The sequence below is a fragment of the Ambystoma mexicanum genome, chromosome 2q, assembly GCF_040938575.1.
Source record: "Ambystoma mexicanum isolate Mex_15411 chromosome 2q, UKY_AmexF1_1, whole genome shotgun sequence".
In the NCBI taxonomy this organism is placed as follows: domain Eukaryota; kingdom Metazoa; phylum Chordata; class Amphibia; order Caudata; family Ambystomatidae; genus Ambystoma; species Ambystoma mexicanum.
In genome coordinates this window covers 54,605,318-54,620,249 of record NC_090924.1, presented here as the reverse complement: position 1 = coordinate 54,620,249, position 14,932 = coordinate 54,605,318, and the positions used below count along the sequence as shown (strand labels likewise).

The window sequence follows — 14,932 nt, the reverse complement described above, 5'->3', positions numbered from 1 at the left end:
CTCCCTAGCTCCACCCATGAAGGCCATTTTCAGATGTGCATAGCTCATGTAACAGTGCAAAGATGAGCCACATGCGGGGCAGGCAGGGGAGCTGCATGCAAGTATTTTATTTATAATGCACTTAATACGAAAAAGCCTATAGGCATGGTAGCACAAGACGAACATAAAAAAACAAAAATCGTGGCCGAGACCGGATCGGATTTAGTAACTGAAAGTAGGAGTTTAGCTGAATAAAAATGTTTTCCGAGCCTGTTTAAATCTAACTAGAGAGGAACATGCTCTCAGATCTGCCGGAAGGACGTTCCAGCATCTTGGGGCAGCATATGGAAAGGATCCCTCAGTCACAATTGAGAGTTTGGATTTAGGAATTTACCGAAGGCTGCAGTTCTTTGGTCTGAGTGTTCTCCTATTCGGAAGGCACAAGAGCCTGCTTGATAGGTAACCTTTTTTTCCATAAAGGCAGTTGCATCTGATAGTGTCCGAAAGATAACACGCCTGTCGATAGGCAGCCAGAGTAAGGTTCTCCTAGCAGCAGATTCATGGTCAGTTCTTTTTACAATGCGTACTGCTTTGTTTTGAATAACCTGTAGTTGATTAATTTCACTGCTACCAATACCCTGTAGTAGGCTGGCACAAGACATGCTCCAATGATGGCACGAGCGAGAGTGGCACAGTTAGTGGAATTAAGAAAGGGTCTCATCTCTGCAAGTATTTTAAGGTAATATGAGGTGCCAGACACTAGACTGTTGATGTGAAAGAACTATGAAAGATGCCAATGCTGGAGAACAGGAGTTATAGGTAAGTAACGTATTCCTGCTCCAGCATTGGATCTCTTATAGACTCACATGCTGTTGAACAGATTACAAATCAGTAAAAATGCTTCAATATGTATGAGGAGGTGGAAGATGGCTCACTTCAGGCAAAAAGCCTTTAAAGGACTGAATGTCCAACCCTGGACTCCACTGTAGCGTGTTTTTCAATGCAGTAAAACTCAGCCACAGTTTCCAAGTATCCTAGTGGTAGGAGCGCATAAATGTGAGTGAACCTCATCCTAGGGGCTTTGCTCCCACCAAGGAGTCAATGGAGAGAACATCATTCAGTCTCTGATGTTTTCAGGAGGAGAGAAATCCCAGGCCTTTTAGAACAAGTCATGGGCCATTTGATCTTTGGCCGGCCTCTGATCTAGAGTCCCAGACTGTTTCTTGAATGTAGATATGTATGGGATTTATAAGGTGCTAACCTTGCTGGGAAGCAACACAGCACTGTACAAACAGGATGCATCCAAGGGTTATAAGTAGGGTGCAGGGGATAGCAAAGGAACTGGGACTGAAAGGGGAATGGGAGGTTCCTTTTTTATTTTGTATTTTTTCTTTCTATCAAAAAGTAGCCATTCTCCGAACTGGTTCTGTAGACAGACATGACAACACTCTCATCACAATTATCCTGTAGTTCGCTGTTCTGATTCGCTTATCACTTGATGTGCCTTGCTCTCGGAATTAAACTGCACTGAGAATGGGTGTGTGACTGGCTGACATACCCCGAAGCAGACATTGAAGGGAGGCGAGAGTTGGTGGGCTGCTGCATACTGGAACCTTCTCTGCAATCTCCCCACCTGTTGCTTCACCCTGGAGTGATGCAGTTTGTTGCTGTGTATTGTGGTGCAAATATCTCACAAACCGTGCATGCTAGGGCCTTGAAACATGGTTTTTGTGGTGCCATAGAGACCTTGAGTTTTGTTCCTTGTGTTGAGACTGGTCCTTCTATGACCACATTGATGTTTTGCTGATTTCAGACAGCCGTCTCATGTGTGAAGGTGAAAGGGGTGAGTTGTCCAAATGTCATGCAGACAGTAATGTCCAGAGGGTTCTAACGGGTAACTATGCAAAACTTGGTGCAGATTGGTGAAACAGTGTGGAATTCTATAAGGAACAACTCTTTGCCAAGCCACAAACAAATTTGGACTTTTATAAATATAGTTTAACCTGGTTAACAAATTAACAATACAGTTTAAAACATGACAGTTGTAAGAAACCTGAAGGTACTCTCACATCTACTCCGCAGGGATCCTTCTGTTCAGGTGACCAGGGAATGGCCATCGCTTTTGGATCCTGGGGGTGGGGTGAACTAGTGAGGGAGGATCACCTGGGTGGAGGGTCCTTGGGGATTGGGGAGAGGGTACCTGAAGGCGAGACATGGTATCCCCCACCCCCTTCACTAACACTCGCTTATCAGATCCTCCCTCAGCAATTATGGGCTATTGTCTGTCCTTTCCATATTTTCCCTGTAATTTTACTTCAAATACTGAGATGAGGAAGAGACAACTAAGAGTAATGCACACTTCCTATTGGAAACACAACTATAGTACTGGGACGAAGAAGAGGGAGGGAACCTGAACACTACACAGCTGAAGGTCAGGCATGTCCCAGTAATTGGCTTAATTGGAGTCAGGAAAACAAGCAAGAGAAGCCCACTTGTATACCCTTGATGAGTTACAGGTAGAGTAAAACATGAAAACAGTGCACATTATTAACAATTACAATAAAAAACAATTAAAAGATTAAAACATAATTCGAGGGGATTGGGTCCTCCGACGTATTCCATATCTATGAAAGTAATCGCCACAGCTGTGCTGTTTTGGAAAATCTTTCAGCGTCTGCGTCGAAGACGTTGATACGCCGTCCTCGAGGCCCTCCGTCGAGCCGACGTCACCGGATGTTATAAGTAGGACGCACAACGCCCGTAGCCTCAGTTCTGTTTTTCCCACGAACGTGTTCGCTTTGGAGATCTCGGCGCGCCTCGATTCTACTGAATCCTGTTCTTTCGGTTCTTCAAACCTGTTTCTTCGTTGCTACTTGAAAGCATGATGTCTTCGGCTTCTTCCACCCCACGCTCTGGGTTTAAGAAGTGTCGGGTGTGCGGGTCCAAGATGTTGCTAACGGATACACACGACGCTTGCCTCTGGTGCCTCAGGGAGGACCATGATACGGACGACTGTGTCGACTGCTAATCGCTCACATCGAAGGCCTTGCGGGAGTGTAAGAAGAAGCTGTCGGTCGGTAAGGTGGCCAAGCCCCGGAAGTCACGTTCCACTGGTCTTTCGACGGACGATTCGAGGGGCGACTCTCCGCATCGTCGTCATGAGCCTGGGGGTTCTCGGTCTGGGAGTCGGTCCCGCCATGCCTTTGCCTCGTCGAGGCACTCCAGGAAGTGCCGTCACAGGTCGCCTTCCCTGTCCTCTTCTGAGGACTTCGCCCGTCGGCGGGTTGCTTGTCCCAACAAGCCTTCCACTCCTGAGGAATGGTATTCCTTCCGAAAGGAGATGTTGGCAATTGTTCAATCGCACGGCTCCGGTCCGTCCGTGCCGTCTCAGGACGCCGGTCGTGGCCATGCTAGAGAGACCGCTCGTCCGCCTTCGGCCTCGAGCAGTCGTCGCGACCACCGGGCGCCTTCGAGGTCCCGGTCGGACAAGGATGGTCGCTCTAGGCATGCCCGTTCCAGGTCCTGGTCCTCGACGCCCTCGACACCGTGAGAACCTGTGCAGTCTTCGAGGAAGACTTCAACGCCGGCGGTGCCGAGGACGTTGACGGACTCTCTCGAGGCACCGCCTCGAGGAAGTCATTGGCACCCAGGCGGTCGAGCGACACGCTCGGGGCTCCGACCTCGAGGCTGGTGTCGAGGCTGTCGAAGCTGTCGGCGACGCGCTCGACGCCGATTCCATCAACGCCTTTCGAGGCGGCTTTATCAGGGATGCCTCGTGGTACAGGGGAACCCCCCTGAAAGGCTCTGGCTAAGGCAAAACATGTCTTTGTACGTTTTTCCGTTCCCTCTTTCCAGACTCTGGATTATATTTCTGAGGTGGATGACGAGTCTGAGGAAGGGGAGGTACCTGCAGGGGTTCCTGATTACATTGTTTTTTGGTCATAGTCAACTTGAGGACCTGCGTCAGTCGCTGCACGACGCCAGTGGTCTAGACACCTCTCTGGAGGTGGAGTTTGGTAGGCCAGAGCCTGGCACGCATGCCGACCCCCTTCACACTGGCGTCTCATGTCGAGGGTCACGGATTACCTGGGGTGGCCTGCCCCCCCTGGGGATCTTCAGCAGGATGACCTGACTGATATCCTGGACCAAGGTCCTCCAACTGACCCGGTGCTGCCATTCCATATGGCCTTGCAGAGAAGGGTGGCTGCGGCTTGGACTTCTCCCGAGAGTCTCCCGGCAGTGAGCAAGTCCTTGCCGAGAAATATCGCCCAGCCAGTGGCAACCCCTGCTACTTGACCATGCACCCTACTCCTGAGAGTTTGGTGGTGCAGGCGGCTACGGCTCCAACAAAGCAGGTGTCGTAACCTACCATCCCTCCTGATAGGGACGACAAACGTTTTGACGGCTGGGTGAAGAAGGTATTTTCTTTTGAGGGTATGGCGCTTCAGCCGGCCAACTCCGTTTGTGCCTTGTCTCGTTTCACGCACACTCTGTGGAACTGTATTTCCTTAGCGGCTGATCATATTCCTGAAGGGGAGGAACGGGATGGTTTCCTTGCTATGTTGCAGGATAGGAAGGATGCCATGTGTGAATCCGTTCAGTCAGGTCTGGACATGGTTGATTGCGTCAGCCGGTCCATGGCGGTGAGCACCGTAATACGCAGATTTGCGTGGTTGCGCAAGTCGGAGTTTGCTCCTGATGTGCAAGCCCGGCTCCTCAACATGCCCTTTGATGGTGAACATCTTTTTGGCAGCAAGGCTGACGAGACTCTTGAGAGGTTGCAGACCTCCAAAGCTGCAGCGAAGTCGTTGGGCAATGCAGTTCGCCAACCTCCGCCTTTTCGTCCTAGGGGACAGCAATGGAGGGGAGGTTCCTTTCGATATTACTCGTTCTTTAGTAAATCAAGAGGAAGTGCAAGTCAAAGGGGCAGCCATAGGAGTGCCAGAGGTGTAAAACAAGGTACTTGAGGTGCCAAGGCCGCGCAAGCAGTTGCCTCTTTGCCTTCAGGCACTGCCGCAGCCGCTTCAGCTCAGTCATGAGGCCCATGCTTCTCCGGTTGGTGGAAGGCTGGCGCAGCATCTTGTAGAATGGCGTGCCATTACTTCAGATGTGTGGGTTCTGGAGATCATTGCCCACGGCTACTGTCTTCCTTTCCGGCAGAGGCCTCACGACAGTCCACCAGGGAATGTCTCTTTGAAGAGTCCGGATCTGCTCCTTGTGCAGGAAATTCAATCCCTGCTGGAGAAAGGCGCCATAGAACGAGTGCCCGTAGCGGAGAGGAGCAAGGGATGGTATTCCCTTTATTTTTTGATTTTGAAGAAAGACGGGGGATTGAGACGCATCATGGACTTGCGCGGGTTGAACAAGCTCCTCAGGAAGGACAAGTTCAAGATGGTTACTTTTTCTCAAGTCCTCCAGACCCTTCAACTTCAGGACTGGTTGGTGTCTCTCGACCTCAAGGACGCTTATTTTCATGTGCCGATCCATCCGAAGCACAAGAAGTACCTGAGGTTCACGGTTGGCGACTCGCACTTTCAGTTTCGGGTCCTGCCGTTCGGTTTGACCTCCGCCTGAGGGTTTCCACCAAGCTCATGGTGGTGGTGGCAGGACCAGGAAAGGGGGATTCACGTCTACCCCTACCTGGATGATTGGTTGATCAGGGCGCGCTCTCCCGAGCAAGTCCTGGATCATCTGTCCGTCACCTGCCACTCCCTTCACAAGCTGGGCTTCTCCCTCAACTTAAAGAAGTCCCACTTCACGCCAACACAGCGGCTCCAGTACATCGGAGCAGTGCTCGACAAGTCCCTGGGGCAGTGTTTTCCTCCCCAGGTGAGGGCTCAACACATGCAGCAGATGGTGCACAAGTTTCAGCATGCCCAGAGTCTCCCAGCGTTCGAGTTCATGAGGTTGCTCGGCCTCATGGCATCCTGCATTCTTCTGGTGCCAGAGGCCAGGTTGCGGATGAGATCTTTGCAATGGGCTCTCAAACTCCAGTGGTCACAGTCCTCCGGCAGGATGTCGGACCCCGTTCAGGTGCCGCCCTTGGTCGCCCAGGACCTTCTGTGGTGGGCCGTCGAAGGCAATCTGATGAGGGGGGGCTCCGTTTTGACTACCCTGGCCGGAGGTGACGATCTTGACAGACACGTCCCTCATGGGATGGGGAGCTCATGCCAACGAGTAGGCAGTCAGTGGTCGTTGGTCTCCATCGGAGTCCAGACTTCATATCAATCTGTTGGAGCTGAGGGCCGTCAGGCTTGCCCTGAAGGCTTTTCTGCTGACTGCGCGAGGAAAGAATGTCCTGATTCTGACAGACAACACAGTGGCCATGCACTACCTCAACAAAAAGGGGGGGTGGTGGGCAGGGTCACTTCCTCTGTGCAGGGAGGCGATGCAGCTCTGGTTCTGGGCCATCCAGCAGGAAATTTCGATCTCGGCAGTTCATCTGGCCGCAGACGAAAACGAGACGGTGAACGCTCTGAGCAGGCAGAGCGCGATCTCTCACGAGTGGGAGTTGGCTCAGGAGATTCTCCTGGAGATCTTTGCCCTTTGGGGGACCCCTCAAGTGGATCTCTTCGCCTCCAATGTCAACCGCAAGTGCAAAAGGTTCTGCTCGCAGGAATTTCCTCCAAGAGGAGCCTTAGGAGACGCGTTCGTAGTGGATTGGTCCTTCCCACTGCTGTATGCGTTTCCTCCAGTCCCCGCCATCCCGCAAGTGCTGCCGAGGCTACGGATGTTCGGTTCCCGGATGATCCTCATTGCTCCGGCATGGGCCCGGAGGACGTGGTACCCGGACCTTCTCGACTTGTCCATCTGCCCTCCATGTCGTCTTCCCTACCGAGACGATCTGCTCTCACGGGAGGGGGGTCAGGTTCTCCATCCAGAGGTCGGATCCCTCAACCTTCACACTTGGCTTCTGAAAGGTTGAGGTATAAGGATTGGGACCTCCCTGAAGACCTGATGGAGGTGTTGCTTTCGGCCAGATGACCGGCAACAAAGTCCTTGTACTGTTGCCGTTGGAGTAAGCTCTGCGACTGGTGCAGGGTTCAGATTGTGGATCCTTTTTCATGTGACATTCCTGTGGTTCTGTCTTTTTTGCTTTCTTTAGCTCAGAGGGTCTTGCAAGTGGGTACCGTTAAAGGTTATCTGGCGGCGCTGTCCATATTTAAGCGCTCGTCTGCGGAGTGTTCTTATTTTAAAATTCCTTTAATTTCTCAGTTTCTGAAAGGGCTCACTAATGTGTTCCCTCCGTCACCTTTCCAGGTCCAGGTTAGGATTTGAACCTTGTTCTCAAGTTTCTAATGGGTGCTCCATTTGAGCCTTTACATTCTTGTCCTTTGAAACTGTTAACCCTTAAAACTGTATTTTTAGTTGTGGTCACTTCCGCTCGCAGATTGAGTGAGTTACAGGCACTTTCAGTTAAGCCACCCTTCACTGTGTTTCATAAGGACAGGGTTGTCCTTAGAGTTTGCCCTTCCTTCCTTCTAAAGGTGGTGTCGGAATTTAATTTAGGCCAGAAGGTTATTCTTCGGCATTTTATCCTCCTCCACATTCTGGTAAGGAAGAGGAGAGGCTCCATAGGCTGGATCCTAGGAGAGCTTTAAGTTTCTACATTTCACGCATGTTCCGGGTCAGAGTGAACGATCAGCTCTTTATTGGTTACGCTGGAAGGCGTTTGGGATAAGCTGTGACTAAGCAGACTTTGTCTAGATGGATTATTTTGGCAATTTCTGAGTGTTACCGCCTGGCGGGTAAGGACCCTCCGGTAGGCTTTCGGGCCCATTCGACTAGGGGTATGGCTGCTTCTACTGCTCTGCAGAGGGGTGTTCCTATTCGTAACATCTGTGAAGCAGCCACTTTGGCTTCGGTTCATACTTTTGTACATCACTAATCTCTAGATTCTTCCCATGGGCAGGATCTGGCCTTTGGCAAGGCGGTCCTTTACTCTGCAATTTGATTGGACATTCTAAATTTGTATATTCTAAATACTTTTCCCACCTCCTTACGTTTGTACTGCTTTGGGAGTCTGTCATAGATATGGAATACGTCGGAGGACCCAATCCCCTCAAAGAACAAGTTACTCTCTTACCTGGTAACGTTCTTTCGATGGGATGGTCCGACGACGTATTCCATATCGCTCCCTCCCTGCCTACCCCGCTACAGAATTTCTTATGCCATTGCAGCTTATGTTTCCGCAAGGCTTTCTGTGGTCATGCTGGCAGTAGATTGATGCCACACGTTCTGGGGAAAAAACTGCACCTGAGGCTATGGGCGTCGTGCGTCCTACTTATAACATCCGGTGACGTTGGCTCGACGGAGGCCCTCGAGGATGGCGTATCGACGCAGACGGCGAAAGATTTTCCGAAGCAGCACAGCTGTGGTGATTACTGTCATAGATATGGAATACGTTGTCGGACCATCCCATCGAAAGAACGTTACCAGGTAAGAGAGTAACTTGTTCTTCTCCGATAAATGCTATAAAACATGGGTTTAAGAGTTATTTCTTTTCCACAAAACAATTGGTAATTAAAAGGTTAATAAAGCAGTATATAGGTCACAATTACTCTCTGACAATTGATTATTGATGCAGGCACCTTTTATAGAGTTATCTCGCTTGTTTCAGAGTGACTTATAGTACTACATAAAGTGCATTGAGTGCATGAATACATAACTCGTGAGTTACCATTTCATTAGGATTTATTCCATAAATTAAATGCAGAATTTGAGAGCATAATTGATTGACCAGATGACAGGTAAAATCAGAACTGATCACCCTTAATGGAGCATGCTGTACTTCATATCCTTGATCAAGTCAATAAATGGCGAGTGGTTTTCTAAAATAATTTAAATAAATAAAGCATGATACTTGTAAGCTGTGACCGTCAATTTTCCATGTAAAACTGCTGGGTTTTGTTGTTCCCTCTACACACATGACTTTAATCTGGTTACAAGTTATTAACAGGTTATTTGTTTTAGAATAGCTAGCTAAAGCATCTAATGTTCTTTTTCGGCCTATATGGGTCTTATCCAATGCAACATTGTCGTCAGTATAGCCTAGTCATATCAGTTGCTTGTTGAATCTAGGTGGATATTTATTGGCTCTTTTTACATGTCTCTCTGTCAGAAGTATATAGGCTGAACAGCAAAGGCACCAACACACACCCCTGCATCAGCCCCTTATTTATTCTAATACCTTCTGTCAGTTCTCCATTTTCATTCAAGCGAATCTTGACATCTGTCTCACCATATAATTGTTTAACAGAGGACAACAAATGGTTTGTCATGACTCAAGTTTTTCCCATTATTGACTTCTGTTTACAGTATCAAAGGCTGCCTTGTAGTCCATAAACGCCAAATACAATCTCTTGCTGGGACAGTATCAAAGGCTGCCTTGTAGTCCATAAACGCCAAATACAATCTCTTGCTGGGATTCATCTTTACATTACTTATTAAAAATTGCAAGATATGACTATATCATGTAATGTACCATAGCCAGCCCTGCAGGATGGAAATCATTACCATTCACGCTTCTGGTGGATTTGTGAACAATCTATAACTAAAAAGCAATAATGAACAACGGCAGCCCCTGACTTGGACGCAAGTGAGAACCTCCTGCCTCCGTGCACCGTTGTCTTCTACCCAAAGGAGCACATGCATTTTAATGGAAAGGATGGTCCAAACAGAGCAAGGAAACATACTGAAACTATATTGCTGGCAGAGAACAAAGCCTCCTTATGCAAATTCTTGATGCCAGCTGAGTTTGTCAAATAGTGTCATCAGGGAGGACAGCATAACGTACTAGAATTGGTGATGGTTAATATACTCCTTAAAGATTCACACACACTCTGAGGCAGGTGTGAATGCTTGTAATATGATGACCTCTGTCTACTAACGCTGCTTTGCCTAGGAAAGCAGGAGCCTAAACCAAGCTTAAATATGCCAAAAGGGAAACATGTCAGAAGCGAGAGATGTAAAGTTGAGCATCTATACACACTAAGCTAAGCGCATTCATTGCACAGAGATGCACAGCAAAGTCTAAAGCCTTGCCTCGCACATGCAAGGAACAGTTATTGAAACATAGCAGTTTGCAGTACCTGCTTGATATTATAATGCAGTAACATGCAAGATGAGTATGACAAAGTTTAAATTCTCAAATGTTCTCCAAGACATGAAAACCCATCTGGTATGAAGGGAGTATCTACTTACTTTCCACCCATGCAAGGATCTCACATAATATGAGGTTACTAAAGATTTTCCCCATTACATCTTGCAAAGCAAGGAACCGGTAATTACTGGGATCAGTTCCAAGAGCCTTTTTATGTATCGGAATGATATAAGATCATTTGCAAGGATCTGTAACTAAGCCAGACCCACATATTTGTTTAAACAAGCCATTTAATAGGTTTGCCCTTAACGATGCAGAAATGCTTTCTTAAAATCTTGGAGATCGGGAAATGATCTGGCGTTTAACTGAGTCTTGAGATTTCACCACATTTTCTTTTGTGTGGAAAGTGTCTCTTTAGCATTTTGACTGTCTTGTGCTGCTCAATTTCTTACTTCACGCTTGTGGTTTTCCTTTGTAAAGATATCAATTTTCGGTCCTGCTGAAATGTACACCTAAGTTTAATTGGTGTGCACCAACTTAGGCTACCTCGGATGGTTTCTGCGCCCCCGCTACTCAATTGCATAAAAACTACAAGGCATAAATGGTTAATGCCGGCTTCTAATCATTGTTCTTTACCCATGATACCTTCACTACTACCATGGTCGACTTGTGATTGTTGACTTGTGATATTCTCATGCATTGGTAGAGGAGAGGGGCGGGAGGTAGATGAACAGGTAATCCAATACTTGACTCAATTGTTGCACATTCTACACTCTTAAACACCCTCCATTCAAATAATGTACTCCCCATTCCTACTACCCTTCAGGTAAGGCATCTTCTCAATGTTCATTGGTTGTTGGGTTCCTGAGGGCTGAATGTTGAGTTACTGAGGGAAACATTTGGATGGGAGAGAAGGAGAGGCATGTGAGAGTGGTCCACATGCCACTTTTGCCTCGCTATTTGTAGGTGTGGCACATTGTCATGCAGCATTTACAAGGTGGGTACATTTAAGTAAGTTCTGATTTTTTTTTTTTATGCTGAACCCCTTTTGAGTAAACATAATCTTGGTGGGTCCCCAAATGTCAAAGTGCTTATGTTTTCATTAAAAGCAATCACCCCTCTCCATCCCTCTAGAAAGAACTTTGCCCCCGTCACCGCCAGACCCAGATATCCTAGCACCTCACTGTGAAGACTATTTTCCTATAAGAATAAGGAGAGTTTCTGATTACGAATATTAAAGTTGAAACAGGTAATATTTTGTTAGCAGCATTACATCAATGTGTTAGAACAATAGGAGATATCCATACATTTAAAATGGAGTGTGTTGGGGAATGAGAAAGGGGTTAGGAGTGTGCCATTTTGGGTCATAATGAAAGTTGCTAAGTAGTTCATAAATGGCTGGTAAGTAAAAGTAGTAACTTGCAAGAGGTACTAAGGTCAGTAAACATTCCCTTCAAATGTGTCAGTGGTCTGCAGAGACGAAGGTGGTTGTCATGCAAGAAAAGAAGTTCTGGGTAGAGCATTTCTCAGATGTACGTTTATTTACAATCTATCACTCTTCACTCCTTGTATAATAACATTTCCTACCTCTCCTTTTTTATTTTGTTTAAGGCTCCCTTTTCCCTTCATGGAGCTAGAATGTTTGATTCCATCGTGCTGGCTACTGTTGGGATAATCAAGACTTCCAGGAAAGGGGACCCTGCTCTTCTTGACCAAGGCTTAATGGACATGTTGGCTGGCTGATGATGCCACTAACCTTTTCCGATCCAACCTTCAGGAACAGTGCTCTGGGGCTTGCAGCACAATGTGACCAACAATACGCATTTAAAGCACCTTCTCCACTCCTACAACCCGCTTTGCTCACACCCTTGGGAAACCCTTGTGTCTGTCCTCCATGTGATGTGTTTGTGCTATATGTCTTGTTTTAAAGAAAATCATGGAAAAAAGGTAATTGCCAGTCATGTTCTCATTAATATTGAGGCAGTTTACAATGTTCACATTTTAAAATAACAGTTGCCAGTCGAAGAGGTCCAGGTGAAGACTTCTGTTCTGTTGCATGTTAAAGAAGGTTTGCTGTCGTTGTAGAATTATAATTGACCAAGAGCCAATTGATTCCTGGGATAAAACTATGTCTCCAGGTAATTTTATTTTTGTCACGTGGGTGAGATTTGTTCTTCCATGGGAAACATTCTGAAAGACACAGGCTTGGGTGGAAACCCGAGTTATGTTCTACTAGCATCAGTTAGTCATTGCAGTTCAGTCCTGAAAACTGTTAGTAAAACCTGATTTCATAAAACATGTATAATGAAAAAATGTTTTCAATGCGTCAAGAGATCAGCAGTTCATCCAATCCATCTACATTGTAATATTAAAACAAACGCAAACGACGTTGCCTACACAAATTCCCAGCATTGACTGCTGATCAATCAAGAATCAAAATGTGAATTAATTTACATTTAGTTGATACAAGTTTACTTATATTGTCGAAAGCATAAAACTCCCAGCTGCCTTGATGAGTGGCCCCGCCATATAAGCTTGGTGAGCTTCACTTTGTGACACTCTGGAAGACTGTAGAACTAGCTCACCAATTGCCTTACAAGACCCTCTCGGACAGCCTTGTGTTCCTGCACTTTTGGGGAGCTTTGAAAGAGCGTAAGAGGATGCAGTGATCCAATCTGGATCACAGAGCCACATAGGGGTCTGATAATGTTCTAACTGCCATACCCCAAGATACTGTTTTAATATCGTCTTCCAGTTTCTCTGGGGTGTGCATGATAGTATAAAGTGTTTGTGTTTCTTCTGCTATGCCATCGCATTGACATGTACGGTGTAAAGTACAGTTAACTTGTCATTTTCCCCCTAAATACTTGGCAAATCATGGCACAGCCCAAGGTCCTGTATATGTAATATTTAAACTTAGCCACTGTTGTCTAACAAATATTCTGGTGATAGAGCAGTTGATTCTCCCTCAATTTCTTTTGCCCCCCCTGCCCCCCCCGCTCAGACCCAGTTCCATCCAAAGCAGCTTTGTTGCATGCTTCAACATAGTACATCTGGAACAAGAACGTGCTGATTTGACCTGTTTTGACTGTACATTTATCTGCTCTTTTTTATCCAGAGTGGTTGCTACCAGATCAAAGAGGTACTGGAGAGAAGCTACTTTTAGAAGTTCAACCGGAATCCAAATCCCATTCTCATAAAGGGTTGCACAAAGCCATTTTTCAATCTGTTTTTTATATTTGTGCAACCCTGCACTTTAGCAGCATACAATGTCTGCTTCTCCGTATTGGACTGTGTCTAGTTAAAGCTGATGGAGGTGCTGTTCAGAATGCACTCTATTGAAGTAAAACACCACACTGTGGCTTTGGAATGAAATTAATTTCACTTTTGCATTGTGAACCCTCCATGTACCAACACTGAAACCCAAATAATCCTCATCTTGGACATCCTGCTTCAAGCAATCATTCAGAAATGCAAAGTTTGGGTAGTTTTCTTTGGCCCCTGGTTATTTGTATGGGATAGAATGCCACAATAGCCCTGAGGTCTCTCAAAAAGATTTTGTAAAGTGTTTGTGCCCTGAAACTGCATTATCCTGGAATTGATGTGCAAAAGTAATCTTTTCTCTGCTCTAGTTATGTCTGGTGTACACGCCCTAAAGTGATTACCGTTCCATTGGACTACAGATGAAAAAGAGGGTGATGAGAACAAACCGTTGACGGGATTGGTCAACTAGCCCTTTCATCAGTAGCCTCCTTTGTCTATATTCCCGCTATAAAAGGAAATGAAGACTTCTTTCCTGGCTCTTTTCTATCCACAAAGTATGTAAGCTATGGCATCTATTGTTGGGCGTTGAAAAAATGTGACGATGCATATGCAGTTATGCCTCTTCCCTCTGGATGGGCATGAATGTTTGCAAGTCTGTTTTATTACAGCAATTGGAGGAGATTAAAACTATACTTTTAAACATTCCAGTTACTGCACACCCCCTGCCTCACCTTTTTAATGAAGTTTTCCAAAGGTTATAGTTTTGTTCATTCAATTTATGCCACAACACTCTGTTATTTATGTTATTGTTTTTTTAACACGCCTAATAAATACCATACCTGATTTCGGTTTCTACGCGCAGATCCGAGATTCGAACCTCTGTTGCTCTTGCTTCCAAGACTAGAACGTTGGCCCTTTGTTATCCTCCGTTCTAGGCTTAAACCGCATATTTTATGCTACAAGCAATTTCTGGCAGCTGACCCTCATTGTTATTTTGCCATCTCTTCGTGAACAACAACCCAGTGTATAATTACTCTTTCTGCAGCTTTTAATTTTAGGTTGCTCAACTCGATTATGCCATCCAAAATAAGCGCAACGCACTTGACTTTATATACTGTAGGTAAAAAAACAGGTGGTAAGTAGTGGACCTCGAACTGACACGCACACACCCCTCTCCCCCTCAAGTATACTATTTTGTGCCAGGAATATAGAAACTGCACAAGTGTGCCCATGGGAGGATAAAAGCACACTATCATGATGTTGATTCTCTCGTGAGTGTGACCACTTCTTCAAACAGACTGGCCCTGGTCTGGCGAGGGGATTTACTTCTACTCCTACGTTCCTCCATGCTTGTGGGAATTCCTGATCACGAGGATGAGAATAGAGCATTTTTCAGTGCAAGCAAAAATCCCTCAAATTTGATTGGTCACGTATGTGTGCTGCCACGCCTCCTCCAGGTGCCGCTGCCAACCTAGACTCATGACACTTTTTCTCCCTGCTGGATGGGGAGCTTTGGTGCTGCTCTCCTTGCACTCTTTTCTTTTTTTTCTTTAGGTCTTTTTCAGCGTCTTTCCTTTCCTTATGTCC

The 14,932-nt window shown here is 46.4% G+C and overlaps 1 protein-coding gene across 2 annotated transcripts in view; it reads left to right on the top strand.

The window, feature by feature from the left end:
* NAA60 (N-alpha-acetyltransferase 60, NatF catalytic subunit) overlaps positions 1-14,206 on the top strand; it is a 265,408-nt gene extending 251,202 nt beyond the window's left edge. For both annotated transcript variants that reach the window (XM_069646811.1, XM_069646810.1), the window contains one exon: positions 11,693-14,206. The gene's annotated coding sequence lies outside the window, so the exon portion shown is untranslated. The remainder of the gene's footprint in view (positions 1-11,692) is intronic.
* Positions 14,207-14,932: the final 726 nt, after the last annotated feature.